At 36.3% G+C, this 15569-nt stretch overlaps 1 long non-coding RNA gene across 14 annotated transcripts in view; it reads right to left on the minus strand.

The window, feature by feature from the left end:
• LOC107326363 (uncharacterized) overlaps positions 1 to 12512 on the minus strand; it is a 92743-nt gene extending 80231 nt beyond the window's left edge. For 8 of the 14 annotated variants that reach the window (XR_003085796.2, XR_003085793.2, XR_003085792.2 and 5 more), the window contains exons 1-3: positions 11940 to 12343; positions 11241 to 11313; positions 1912 to 1988 (exon numbers count right to left, since the gene is read on the minus strand). This is a non-coding gene — a long non-coding RNA (uncharacterized LOC107326363). The other 6 variants (XR_003085800.2, XR_003085795.2, XR_003085794.2 and 3 more) reach the window with 5 other exon arrangements.
• Between the last annotated feature and the right edge of the window lie 3057 nt (positions 12513 to 15569).

Genomic DNA, 15569 nt, shown 5'->3' on the forward strand with positions numbered 1-15569 from the left:
TGTTGATTTTAATCAATGAAGTCTGTTGCTTTTGTTTCACTTTGTAAATGCTGTTTCAGCATTACTACAATATTTCAGACAAGCAAAAATATTCATTTTGAAGATGGCTTTCAAAGAATCCCTCCCTCAGCTATGATTTATATAGCAAGCAATTCACACATGAATAGTTGCAAAGCCATTAATTTTTTTATATCCCAGAAAAAGAAAGCAAATAAATTAAGTTATTTATCAGATGAATGGGAGAGCAATTCCAATAAAGAAAGTATTACTTAGGGTCAAGGGAATGCAACACAAACTGCTTTCATACAGATGAATTCAACTGCTACCACAGTCAACTACTCCTGATCAGAAGAAATCTTTTTGCAAACTTTTATTTAAATTAATCTGTAGAGTCTAGTTCATGGCTAGAATCCAAAGACTAAATAAATCAAACTGATGTTTGGACTAATTTTCATTCAGACCCTTGTGCCATGCACCCAGCTGGTGCTATAACAGAGGTAAGCTTCAACGCCTTCCTATTTAACATAGAAGAGCATGTTTAATCCTCATCAGTATGGCCAAAGCAGGATGAAGAGATTATTTTTAAAAATTGCAGTGAGGGGATAACACTTTCAAAGTTTTAGTAAAGTCCCCTATGAGTTGAGTTCAACTTTTATTGACTTCAAGACACATCCATGTAGTTACTTGGGGAACAGTTCAGAAGAGATTTACAACTGCCTTCTTCCACGGTGTCTTTTCAACACCCCAGTCTAGCCTACAGATCTGGTATCTCTGGAGGTCTCAATCTAAGTACTAACTAGGGCAAACTCTGCTTAATTTCTTGTAACTTCCCAAGTTATGTCACCTGTTGAGACCTTGCCAAATACCAGAGGCATTAAATTGTATTTTGCCCTTGCTCTAAAAACTTTGGGGAAGTTTTTTAAACCAAAAAGAGAGAATGAATTTTCCAAAAGCTGTCAGTTTGCATTCTGGTAGATCACTTTTTTTTTTGTCTCAGCAGATGGCTACACCAAGCTGACCTTGTCTGGGCTGGGAAGCTAGGAAAGATCAGGCCCAGTATGAACTTGGACAGGACACCACCCTGGAATTCCACAGCTGTACGCTAAACTGGTAAGTCGAAAAAATATTCCAAAAGAAGGCAATAACAAACCACTTCTGTAATGTAACTTAGAAAACAATATGGCCATGTCCATGTAATTATCAGGAATCAAGCACCATTCATGGGATTCATTACTCTCAGCCAATTATGGTTTATTCAGTCATAGTTAAATAAAATGCCCTAAATTTATATATGAAGCAAATCTATAGTTCTACAGCACAGTGTGATACATGAACCCAGAGTTCTTTTACACTTCTCTGATTTTGTTAAATGATATTACTACTGGAAAAAAAACAAGAGCAAGTTTCCCAGAACAGTCATATGGATGATTACAATCAACTGGATTATCAATCACCCTCTTTTTTCATGGAAACTTCATTCCTTTCATATAAACTCTCCCCACAAAAATTAAAATATTTTTAATGCTAATGAGCGCATCACTTGGGAGGCAAATTCTATGTTTTGTTTCAATATTCCTTGAACTATTAAATATTTTCCACTGAAAGATTTCTGGAATTGGGAATATTACTGTCCCTGGCCAAAACATGCCATACAATAACTTAATTAACTATGCACCTGCACTCTTGATTTCTAGAAATATTTTTTAAAATTAATTCCATAATGTGCACAAGTAGATAATTCCAAAATAGTACTACACAGAACCTGTGACAGAAGAAACATGGAGCAACACCTACTGTTTTACTGAATGCTACAACATTAATTAATTAAAACCCATACAAAGCTAAATGAGCAAAATAAGTTTACTTAGCTGAAAAGTATCTAGTTGTTAAAGAAATGAAATTCTTACTCACAAAAATCCAGTATTCTCATTTGAACTCCTAAGACACCTCATACATTTTTAGGATCACTGTTCTTGTTAGCCAATCTCCTAAAAATCAAAATAAGAATAGTGAAATGTACATTACTCTAAGTGTTCATGAGATTGAGAATCTCATTGCAGCATCACTGAATTAAGTTTTCCTAAGAAAACATAGGAAATAATAATGGACAAGAGAACAGCATTTGCTAAATTTACAGTGAAATTATCTATTTCCAATATTACCTGTGTTAAATCATCTTAACTAGCCTTACTTCACAGAGTGTTTAGCAATTCACAAGTTTTAAAAGCACTAAATGAAATAAAAAAACATTAAATTTACAAAATAAGTCAAATAACTAAATTTAGAGATTGTGTTAAATCATGAATTAAGTTTGCATGATTTTTTTCAGGTTAAGTTCTAATAATGGACTACAGGAGGGCTAAAAAGACTGAAGCTCAATCTTAACAAAATAAATAGTTTATTTGTCCATAAATGGTTTGTCGGGCATCTGATGCAAGCAGAAAATGGATCAGAAACAATTATGACTTTGGCAAGACTGAACAGAAGTGAAAGACAATGGATAAAGTAGATGAAATATTAAAGAGATTACAGGAATTAAATATATTAAATGGATACAGAATTTAAACACAACAATTGACACACAACAATGGGAATATCAATGGAAGACAAATATTAAATTTACAGTGAATATTACACCTAGAAAAAACTCAAACAAGCTATTTTACTGATGGAATATTATTCCAGTACTGATTACTAAAATATTTAATTCATTCTCTAAAAAAAGTTAGAAATCTAATAATCAGATTGGATCATTTTCTTAATATTTGGTGACAATGATATAAAGCCAAACAGTCCTGTAAAATGATTTATAACAGAATGAAACAAATTCTGTTGAATTCTCTTTCCAACTTGCTATTTTTCTAATAATTATTACAAAAGCTCATATTCCCATAAAATATACCAAATTGGCTTTGTAAATGGTTATAGCTGCTAGGATATTCTATGCTTCTCATTGGAAATCATGTATAATCCCTTCTGTAGAAAAATAGCAAATTAAGTTGCAGGAGTATGCATTTATGCCAAAAATAACTTATTTGAAAAACAAGTATGCTACATTATTCAATTTGACATGGAAGCCATTCCTAGATTATAATTCCACATACGGGCTTCTACCACATGCAAAGTTTGGATTTCTTCTAATATAATATTTTAACATTTAAGTTTTTCTACGATTTGCTAAATAAGGATAAACTTTTTAGACTAGGCAGAAATTATTATAATCTCTCATCTTGATTTATAATTTATATTATACTGGTTATTATTAATTGCACATTATCTTGATTTTACTAAAGAACTAAAGTTTTAAATTGGCAGAAGATATTTTAATTGTAGAAACAAGCTAATGTTATTTTGAAATATTTACTTAATTTTATAATGCTTTTATATCTCTTTTGCTTTTCCTACTTTCTGCTTTACTTATGTTTTTAAATATTTAATAAAATAAACAAATATGAAAACAACAAAAGACATTACAGAATTCTCTTTGGAAGACCCATGAGTTATTACTAAAAGTTGGCACATTTATCCATAGATTTATCATGATTCAAACAGAACTTGATGGCATTCCACCATTTTTCCAGGGGAATGGTATTCAGCCAATAGTAGATGAGGTACACTTTCAAGTTCTTATCTTCAGGTGTTTTTAAATCCATCTCTGTAAGGCACAAATGTCCTCTGTGGCTGAAAACACCTTTTACTACTTTAGGCTGGGTTATATTTATATAGTCTGACAGTACTCAATCTGGTAACCTGTCACCTAAATTACTGCAACCTGCATATATGGAATTGCTCCTGAAAATAATCTAAAACTAGCAAAACTATGACTGTGAGTCCTGACTGGATCAGTGTGTTATAACCATACTGTATGTCCTTCATCGAATCCCTTCTTCTGGCTCCAATTCAAGGTAAAGATACTAATCAATGAAGTCCAACACAGTTTAGAACAGTAGTGTCTAAAAGAATGCCTCCTTCTCATATTCCTACTTATACTTTGAAATTATTGTCGCAGGTTATAAGATGGACCTTTTTTATATAAAATGTTTATTGCTTTTTAATTAATAACAAAAAACAAAAACAAAACACAAAAATAATAATACACTATCAAGAAGAACAACAACATTAAAAAGTGTTATTACAAGAAAATGACAAAAATACAACAACAGAAATAAAAACTTGGCATAGTATATCATTATAAGAGTAAATAGTTACAAATCTATATATATATTTCTATAATGCAAATATTATTCAAATGCATATATATTTCCAATACATTTATGTGACTATATTTTTTTAACCTACTGTATTTTGTATAAATGAGTCCCATATTTCATTATACTTGTCCATATAAAGTCTACATCTATAGACAATCCACTCATAAGTGGCAAGTGCAAACAGGTCTTCAATCCATTGAATAAAATTATATTTCCAATGCTGCAATATCAGTCTTTTGGCCATAGTAAGGGCACAGATAATCCATGTACGTTGTCCAGATGTCAAATTCCATGTACTAAGTATATAGTTCAAGAATATTTTCCTCTGAAAATTTTAGCTTTTGTTGCACAACCATATTTACATAGTCCACTACTTTCTCCCAAAACTTAGTAAGTACAGGTAGTCCTCACTTAATGACCACAATTGGGACTGGAAAATTGGTTGTTACATGGGGCAGCCATGAAGTGAGTCGCCATGTGACCAGACCCAATTTTACAACCATTTTACGGTGGTCATTAAGTGAATCACCAGTCATTAAGCAAATCATGTGGTTGTTAAGTGAATCCAGGTTCCCCAATGGACAGTTTTTTGCCAGAATTTGCTTAACGATCACGTGATTCACTTAATGACTGTCATAAAAAGGTCACAAATCCCAATCACGTGACCACAGGGAGTGGTGCAATGGTTTGAGACATCGTAAGTGCGAGTACAGGTTGTAAAGCACTTTTTCCAAGGCCATTGGAACTTTGACTTATCGTTAAACTAATGGTTGTGAAGTGAGGACTACCTGTATAGGATATTGTAAAAACATATGCTTTAAAGAGGCATTGTCCTTATTACATCTCCAACAAAATCCTGTTTTTGACAATCATTTTCTATACAAATGTAGTAGAGTCCAATAAATTCTAAATATTTTTTGCTGTATAAGTCGTAGTTTAAGGTCCATTGACATTCCTGCTATAGAAGACACTCTCCTATTGTCTAGGCAATATAGAAACCTCTAAATTCTTTATATAAGTTGGATCTTCTTAATTAATTCATTACTGCTACATTCATATCCATTTTTAACCACTGCTTTAAACATTTCAAAGTATGACTTCCAGAGTGTTTAAACTTCTTTGTGAAAGGTCACATACGATTTTTAAAAATAAAATAATTAAAACAATACTTTATTATATAAATGAAGACTGGCATTAAATGAACTGATGGGACAGATTTGAAAGAAACTATTGTTTTGCATAATGTGAGAACCATAATTTCAGTCTTAAATTTAACTCAACCTCTGCGGATTGCAAATAAACCATATTTAAAACAAATCATGGTTTAGCATGCTGTATGAACCCAGGCCTTATACTAACTTGATTAGATGCATTTTCATGTCACGATACCAAAACCACTCTCAGTACATCAGTACAGAAATATTTTAATGAATATGGAGTTGTTTTATGAACCACAGTAGAATCAGATGTACTTGTTTGGGAGTAAACTTCATTGAACTAAACTGATTTTACTTCTTAATAAATTTGCAAGGTATCAAGTTGTCTTTCGAATTCTGGACAATGGACCATAGAAAGTATTTAATATGCTGAATCTTAATAGTTTTGAAAATTAAATTTCAGTACAAATGTAATATTATAAAAAATTGACTACAGATTTACTGTTTCCACTGTGGCTCATAACTTTCTTCTAACTGCTTATACATATCATCATCATCATAATCATCATCATCATCTAGTAACTTATTAAACCAAGCCAATATTTATCACTGCAGTCAAAGTTTAAAAAAAATAAAGAGTTCATTTGTTTTTGGTATTTTGTAACTTATAGAGACACATTGGATAGGAAAAAATACTCCTCACTGAAAGATATTCTAGTATGAGGTATATATTATAAATCCCATTAACAGAAAGGACTCCTCAGGTGCAACTTAATGCCCTATACAGAAAAGCTTCAGGAGGAATAAGAACCTATAGCTAACAGCCTAGACATTTTAATGGTTCATTAACTAAACCCCTGATCTGAAGCATTGACAATATTATATTTGCAAGGTCACGTACTTCAAATTCTGTTAATATATTACACTTTTATCCTGGTGCACTTGCAAGTTAACTCTTACTAGAAGCTACATTATTAGCATGTGAGAAATGTTTTAACCAAGCTTAAAACATTCACCTGCAAAATCTTGCATGAGAGGAAAAGTAACACCAGCATGTTTTTTTAGGTTGTGTTACACACTAACTTAAACGCACCTTATGGTACAATTTGCAGTTTTAAAATCTGAAAAAGGTTTCCTACGTAATTACACCAGGACATAGTACAGTATCTTTGGAATTCTCATTGCCCCCAAACCCAAGAAGTTTTGCAGCTGACAGTTGCACTGGAGCATAAGCATTCACCTTAAAGAAGCAAGCAAACACTTCCCAGTTATTCATTTTATACATTCAAACCAATGTAGTTCAAGTGTTTATTTTTAACAGAGGAAAATGAAAAATACAGAATGGTCTGTGTTTAGATTAATTCGCTTTCTTGATTTGGCATATATTTCTTTGGAGGGTAGAATAAAAAGTATCCAGATTCTCCCTCCAAAAGCAAAACCTACTTTAAGCTGTCAGGTTTTAAAAGATTTTGGCTTAGTTCATTTTACTTAAACTATGATTGAATTCACATACCATGCCAAGCTATATTATTTGCTTGGTTTTGATTCTGTATTGTATAAATCCAGCTGCTATAATTTTGAACTGTGATTTACGGCTTAGCATGTAGTCAACAAGGCAACACTTGTAAAATTACTTAGTGGTATTCATAAGTCTCAAAACTCAAAAAACAATTAATTAAAATGGTCAACGTCTTACATGTTATCTGAGTCTTGTAAATTCTCATACCTTATAAGATCACATCAGTTTCTTTTTTATTTTTTTCTTAAGTTTCAAAAATTATTTAAAGTGTATGTATGTATGTATGCTTTCTTCCAGGTGCCCACAAAATCACATAATGGTGCCATCTAAAAAGGCTACTGACCATTCATTCAGTACCTTGTATATGCATTTAGCCACTGTGACTTATTCCACAAACACAAAGCAGGGCTTAGCATGCAACACGTGAACACAGCCCGTAAGAATGAATTGATTTAGGTACTAATATATTATAATTACTAGAAAGCATTACCGATTTTATTTATTTAGTTATTTATATATATATATATATATATATATATATATATATATACACATACACACATATACACACACACACACACACACACCACACACACACACATCCACATCCACACAAATATAAATAATCTCTTCTGTGCAAGATTAAAATGAAACTTAAAGCAGAGCAACCCTATAATTACATGTATTTAAATCTAGTAATTTCCTACCTACATTAACAATACTTTCTTAATAAATTATCTTTATAAATACAAAGGTCATTCTGGGAAGAAACATGCAATATTAACATTTTAAAAGTGTGTATTTCTCCATTATATCAAACACAGACAGACCCCAGTTCTTCTGGTTTTCATATGCTTTTGCTCTTTATTTTCCTTTTTTTAAACTGTTGGGGGATAGCTTTTGCCTTGATATTTTGCTTGTTCAATAAAAAGCAATTAAAAAATAAAACATTTTTTAAAGATGACACAGCAGTCTGACAGACTTTGTCTCTTACAGGCTTGCTGTTCCCAAACACAACACCACTACTTATCTTAAAGTTTATTATGGCCAAAGACCACACAGAACAGCATTACTTTCTGAAAGTTCACTAACGGAAGACTGGTGAGCTGTCAGACAGCAGAGAGGGTGGGAACACCTGTCACAGGCCATACAGAGGCCTATTAAGAGCTGCAAGGAGCTTGCAACTTGACCATTTATTATATATCAATTTTCATAGGTATAGCTAACAACATACAGAGATAAGTTTGAAGGGACTGATTTAAATGATTGAAAAACAGTTTATGCATGGAATTCTGAGAATAACTTGGCTCATTAGTTAGAGAATCTTGTTCCCAAGTCAACCACAGAAACAGATTCTATGTTTCAGCCATCTAATTGGCTCATAATGCTAACCCGTACAAGTCTATTGGAAAATCCCACCATGTTCTAGGGGATTTACTTATACCATGATTTAATCTCAATCAGGTTGCCTTTCAAGCAAAACACAACAAAAGTTCTAATGCTTAAAGTCGAAGTACTGAGGTAGACATTATAATCTATCCTTCACTTGTGGGGAACAAATTCAATGTTATTGATCATAACAGCCAAGCATAAGTAAATTACAAATTTTGAGGGACCTATGGATGAAATGCCCCTATTCTTACTGATGACAACCTACACTCTTCCTTATGCATTAATATGATGGCCATTATATTGTGAGGTCAGATTGTAACTATATCTCTCTACTTTCGGTACCATAAGTATCTCCTTTTCTATGCGCATATTTACATTAAATTACAATTACCTTAATGCCAGGATAAAGTCCCAGTCATGCCAAACAAAAATAGAATTTTTGGAGAAAATCTATAAATAACTGTAGAAATCTAATATTGTTTTCTCAAGAATTGTTTCCAACTACACAGGCAAATTAACAAGGAATGAGAAGTACAAGTATCTTAATTAAGCACAATAATTTAACCATTGACTGAACAGCATTCAAGTTCTATTACAAACAAAAAAAGGATACAAAATCTAGTTATTCAGGAAATAATTATGTAGTAAACTGAGAAAAAGGAAAGCTCCAGATGTACCAAACTGAGACACAAAGTTCTGCCTTTATAACAGAACCAGTACCAAGTTAATTGTTTCAGTAGCTGCCCTTCCAAATAGAACAGTTTATCTATCTATGTTTACATACATGATTTTTGGAAAGCCAGTTGTATATAAAAAGCAGCTCTGGTATGAAAGCAGGTATTTTTAACTTCAGTATTTTGGAACTGAGGAAAGTAGAAGATGGACATTCTTGTAATAATTGCAGGTTTGTACACATTAACTTTTGAAATATATTTAAGCATTTAGCATAACTGTTTTTCTATGTTTAATATGTTAACTTAACTTGTTTCAAAATAGAAAACTAGGTGTGCCAGGAAAATAAATGTGAAGAATTACAAATCAGAAAATGGTTTTAAGAATATGTGCTTCACTGTACAAGATAGTACATTCGAGGTTATCCACCTAACCATTGTGAACTGCTTCAGGAAACATAAAAAGCTGTTTAATCAGAAAAGAATTTCCATCCCTTCCCTAACTAAAGCCACACCCTCCAACTAATGACAGAAAAGCATTTTGAATTAGAACTCTACAAGTGCCCTGCCTCAGGCAAAGCAAGTCTCTCCAATTTTCAGAAAAGAAAAGAAACTCTTGCTCAATAAGTAGCAATTAGGCTGCAGAATTTATATGCTGAACACGGCTAAATGGAAGAACACCAGATCAGTGGACCATAGCTTTAGTGCCCTGAGTATGATTAACAGAATGAGCCTTCAAAGGTCAATTAAATGTCAACACTTTTGAGGGAGAGAGAAAGTCTCCTGAAATTCAGTCAGTGTGTAATAGTACCCCCAAACTTCTTAATGCTAGTATTTCACTAGGAGTTCTGTGAACACCAAGATCGCACACACATAATAGCACACACATAATGGATACCTATTTCCTGAAAAAGAATGAGTATTTATATCACTGGGTAGAATGCTGTTAGCGTTATTAGTTGTGTTTAATCAAGTAAAGCAAGATATCTTGTTTTAGACTAGCAACCAGTGGGATGAAATATTTCTTTACCTGTGCTTTTAATAGAATTAATATTATAGGATGAGGAAGTTGTGATGATACATTTCTTGAGAATCTCAGAGCACAACTGATGGGGGGGCACAGAAAACATTGTGGAACTTGATTCATTTGAAAAATACAAACATAAACACAGTTCCCGCAAAGACATTTTGGTCTTAGCCAAACAAACTTAGAAAGTTTTAAATTTACTCCAGAAGTATCCTTGTTATATCCTAATATATGCAATATCCCCAAATGGTAGCAAGAACATTTACAACATGCTATGAGTAATCAATCACAAAATCTCTGTCTTTCACACACACACTTGCAAAGGCTTTCAAAAAATCTGCAATACGAGTGAACAAGAACTGGGAGTTGAATTATAGTAGCATATCAGAAAAAATGTTAAGGCAAATCTTTTAACCAGGCTGCAGTTTTTACAACAGTATCTTGTCAAGATGAATAAATGATTCAGAAGAATGTTTTTATACTTTTCCCAAGGACAGATGATAAACCTTCACTATGAATAATGAATCTGTATGGCCTCTGTTCTGAAACCCATTAGAAATGACTTACAAGGTCAGCTAATACATAAACTGATATTAATGGTCCCCCTAACATTGAGTGTAAAAAAGATTAATAGATAACATTGATCTCTGGGCGTTAGGGAGGAAAGAGCCAAGACACGTAAGTTATATTTTAAAATTGGGAAAATTATCTTATTTTACAAGTACATGAAAGATATCTCCATTAGATCCCTCAACAATTTAAATCTTAGAATACAGTACAATTAAAACCAGAAATAGATTAAGGTTGGAATCATACTAAGCAATGGCTTGTTGAACAACCACAATGACTGAGTTCAAGACAGTGACTACTTCAAAATATACTGACATAGGGAGGGAAAACATAAAACAAATACAACTTAGCAGAACATATGAACTCGAGAGACTTCAAGCACATTTAGACCAGAGGAATGCACTTTTAATCTACTAAAATGTGATTATGCTTAATATTAAATGTACAATAATTCCGCCACTTTTGTCAATTCTTTATGCAGGTAAGCTCATCAACTATATTATTAAATAGATCAGCTACCCAACAGAAGAGTTCCAAAGTTACCCTTCAGCTCCAATCCTAAGTACAGATACTTGGAAGTAAAGTGGGGCTTCCTTACAATAAACACACACAAGATCGGAGCGCACAGCTACATTCCCTGCACAACTGGAGCAACTTGATCTGTGGCTCAGTCCACTCAGCCTTGAAAGATACCTGTTGCTGCACCTGCAGAACTGGCTCCATTATGCCACCAACGCCAGAGCTTGTAAGGGACTGTAATTTCCCCCTGAAACAAAACCAAACAAAATCAAACCAGCCAGGTCGACTTTTGCCGCTTGATTTGTTACTCTGGAATCAGGCGTCCCTTTTCATTATTATTATTGTCTTTGTTGTTGCTATTGTTGTTATTCCTAGATCTCTCTCTCCCACCCAGCAACCCTTCCATACGATCGACGTGCTCTTATCAACGTCGGGCAAAGCGATCCAAGGAAGGGAGAAAAGAGGGGTCTCTTCCCAGCCAAACCCATGTTGTTATGCTTTTAAAGGGGAAAGAAGCCGAGGGCTAATTCCCGCCACACCTCGCGGTCCCACGCGATCTGTATAAAATCTGCGAGCGGCTCCGCAACGTTGCTATTCTGGTGGCGGGACGTGGATTAACAAAAACCGTGTGTGTTGCAAAGCGAGGCAGACCGCCCTTCCCCCGGCCAGTTCTTTCCGCGGAATGTAGGGCACCGGCAAGGAGAGGAGCCCAAGTCCCAGGAGCGACGACGCTCCTGCCTCTGAAGCACTGCCGACAAAGCAGCAAACGTGGAGGGCGGGCGGCGGCGGCAGCCTTCCACCTGTGGCGAAGTTCTCGGCGCCGAGCACCCTTCTCCCGCGCCCTTCCCGCACTTTAGCAGCGCAACAGCCCACCTTGCCTGGCGGTCCGCCAAGTTCTTTCCTTCCTCCGCCCGCGCGCAATTTCCACCCTCTGCCTTCCCCAAAGAGCGCCGCCGCCGCCGCCCGGCTACGTCGAAGCGGAGACCCCAGAGCCGAGTGGGAAGGAGAGCGAGGCTACCCCAGGACGCCCCTCCGGCGACTGGAAAAGCAGCCGCGCAACTTAAAAGTGACGCGCTTGGCGTCACGTGTAGTTCGGCCCCAAGAGCAAAACTAAGTGCCCGAAGGAAACTCTCCCGCCCTCCTCCGGCTCGCTACTTTCCCTCCTTCGGGAGTACGGCCGGCTTGGCATTGTCCGCCCAACTGTCCTGTGTCCTTCCTTCCTGGCTCCCCAAGGGGGCGGGAGGGGAGCGACCCTTCAGACTCCACCTCTTCTCTTTGCTTACAATGTCTCGCCATGTTCTTTGTTTCTCCTGCTTCCCCCACCCTTGCTTTCCCTTGACAGCTGCGGTTCCTTCCGATTCAGCTGCAAATTCCCCTTCAGAGAGACCCCGGCGCGGCAGAAAGAAGGAAAAGTAAAGCAGCCCCGTCGCTCCCCTCCCCGCCTTCCTGCCCTGCCAGCGCCAAAGAGCGTGCGCGTGCCCGCAGCTGAACGCCCCACTTGCAGGTGACCAGCGGGGAATGAATCCTCCACCCCAGGGCTGCTTCTGCTTTGCAATCCCTCCTCCGGGATTCCATTTTCTCCACGCTCAAGCTCCTCCAATTAGCTCCAGGGAATGGAAGAAACTCGAGCCAATGAACTGGCGGCAGTCCGGAGAGTCCCGTCGGCACGAGCCAATAAGGAGGAGAATGGAATCTTTCCTCGACTCCCTTCATTCTCACCCCGCCTTCGTCGACTCAGTCGGAACTCTCGCAGCTGCACGGTGGTCTGATGCGGTCGAACAGCTGGGAAAGTGTCAGGGAGAGAGAGAGAGAGAGGCGACTGCAGCCGCCGCTACTACTGGGGTAGCATTAGGAAACGTTTTCGGGGAAAAGGTGGGTAAACTCCAGTAAAGGATTCGCCGATTGGGACGTTAAGATCGGCAAGAGCATCTGGTCAGCGCGCTATTGAGCCTGTATCCTCATACATTCGTGTTATGGCGGCCTTTGATCTTATTGCGTGATAGAAGTAGATTTGTACGGTTGAGATAATTAAGACTTGCAAAATGTGGAGTAAAAATTGTTGTTTGGGGTTAAGGGGCACCGCAAGCCTCACCCCCACAACTCAGAAGAGAGGTCTTTTTGACTGATTTATGTTCTCTTTACTGTGTGGTGTTCATGTTTTTACGTGTATGTATGCTACTGTCCCACTTGTGCGTGTTCACTGTTATTCTAATGCACATATCTTTTCGCAGCTGGCTGTTAGTGCCTAGCTTAGGCAGAACTAGAAATGAATCTGGCTTATCAAAAAAAAAAAAAAGCAAAATGGAGGTAGTAGACGAATCAGTAAAAAATAGAAAAGGATTAATTTCTGACCTTTTAGTTGGGGAACGGATTGCTTCATGAGAAACAGGAGATACAGAGAAATTTGAACACAGCTTTTTCTGATATGGATTTTGTACAACGGGTAGTGAAGGTTATCTTTAATATTTGGAAAAGTTGTGAAAACTTGAGTATCATGTTTGAGCCAAATTATTATACCTGAATGTGGTTTTTTTTCTGTGGCTGAATGGAGTTGTTGTCTGCATTCCTCTTTTCTTCCTTGCACTATGTATGCTTTTAAAAATTATTATGAGCAATGTCAGTTTGAGAAAAAAATGGGATGCAGTGATTTTTTTTCCTATAAAAATGTTAATGTAATACAGCTAAGGCATATGCAAAATCTTTGAGGGTCTGAACTTATCTGCAAGTCAGCCTTGCCCACATTTACAACCATAGTGTGTGCTTCAACTATCTCTCTCTCTTCCTGATTACATCAGCCCGTCCCACCTGCCTATCTCACAATACATGACTCTGGGTGGTGCACAATAAAATCATAAAAAAATAATAACATTCAACAATTACAAAAATTAATATTGTTATTATAAAAGGCTAGGAGAAAGCATCAGATATTACAAACAATGGAGCCACCTCCTCATATCACCATCCCCTTGAGACCCCCAGGCCTGTTGACACAACCAGGTTTTGAGGGACTGCCAGAAGCGCAGCAGAGATAGAGCCAATCTAACCTGATATTCCACAGCATGGGCACCACAGCAGAAAAGGCCTGTCTCCTGGGTCCTGCCAGGTGTAGCTCCTTAGATAGGATCCTCAAAATACTTCCTTCTGCTGGACTTGATGGGACGGGCTGATGTAATCAGGAAGAGATAGTCCCTCAATTTAAGCCTAGTTTCCTAATTCGAAGTTTAGATTAGCCTTTTTTACAAATCCTACTTTTAATAATGTTAATTTTGGCATTTATAAGCATAAATGCTATTTCACACATTTAAATGTCAACCAAAGGTCCAAGGATTCACTCTCAAAAAAATGAAAAATAAAAATTAATCTCACATTTGAACATTGGGCCCTATGACAGCCATCTTTTCTAGTTTGAGCTTAGAAACCAAAGTTAAATTGTTTCAGTATAAATATGACCCTCTCAAACTAACCCCATATCATTAGGCTTTCCTAGACTTTAAAGATATGAAAACAGTAACAAAACTCGCAATAGCTTCAAGCCATAACTAAGTGGCATTATAAATACAGGGCTACAAAAGCTAAAATAACAATTGCAATTATGTATGGAAAATATTAGCTTATAATCACCACTTTACTTTTCAGTAAAAGAAGATAAACTGAGATCCGCATGTCAGATGGCATACTTTGTAAGGCTCAGTGTTGCCAAGGAAATGCTTCCTATGTTGCTATACATGCATCATGGCTTTGTGCCCATGATGCCTGATGCAGCCAAGTACTTGATGAGCCTCATGCTGCAATGCATTACATGGTTGAAGCTCTGGTAAAGCCCTAGCAATAAAGGATCAGAAGTTCAGGGCTTTAGAACTGCAACAGCATTCAGCAAATGCAAGAAAATATGGTACTTTTGAAATACAGAAGGATTTGTGAATGAAATCAAATCAAGTCAAATCTGAAACACAGATGCCCTGAAATTCAGCTGAAAAGTTAATCCTGAAACTCCAACTTGATCTTTGTGACAAATATTACAAAATTCCTATCAGCTCCTAATCCATTGCCAAAAGATTTGGGAGTACAAAACACCTAGTAACTCCTAAGCTTGTCCAACCTTCATTCTTTGTGTGTGCATATTTAGTGGTATTGTAAGAACAGTGTAAGAATCTAAGTTACTGCTTGTGGAAAACTCTGAATGATTTATTAGCTTATATAACCCTCTGGAAAGATCCAGGGTCAGAACTTAGTACGATATAAATTCTAGGATTAAAAAGTAGGCATGAATAGTTATGCCATTAATATTATGTAGTTAGGACTACAGCATTCCAAAGCCTGTTGATCAAATAATAAATCATTGTTCTTGGAAAATAACTGTTAAGACTAAGTATAATAGAAAGTGGGGGAGATAGGCATGCCTCATAATTTTGGAAGAGCAATGTTTTCAGTTTGTCTAGGAAAACATGAAAAAGCAAACATATGGCTTATTCAACAAAACTTGTGTGCAAAATAGTCTCTGAG

The sequence above is a fragment of the Python bivittatus genome, unplaced genomic scaffold (assembly GCF_059951505.1).
Source record: "Python bivittatus isolate LINGU-HERP-01145 unplaced genomic scaffold, Pbiv_v1 ctg000020_np1212, whole genome shotgun sequence".
NCBI lineage: Eukaryota > Metazoa > Chordata > Lepidosauria > Squamata > Pythonidae > Python > Python bivittatus.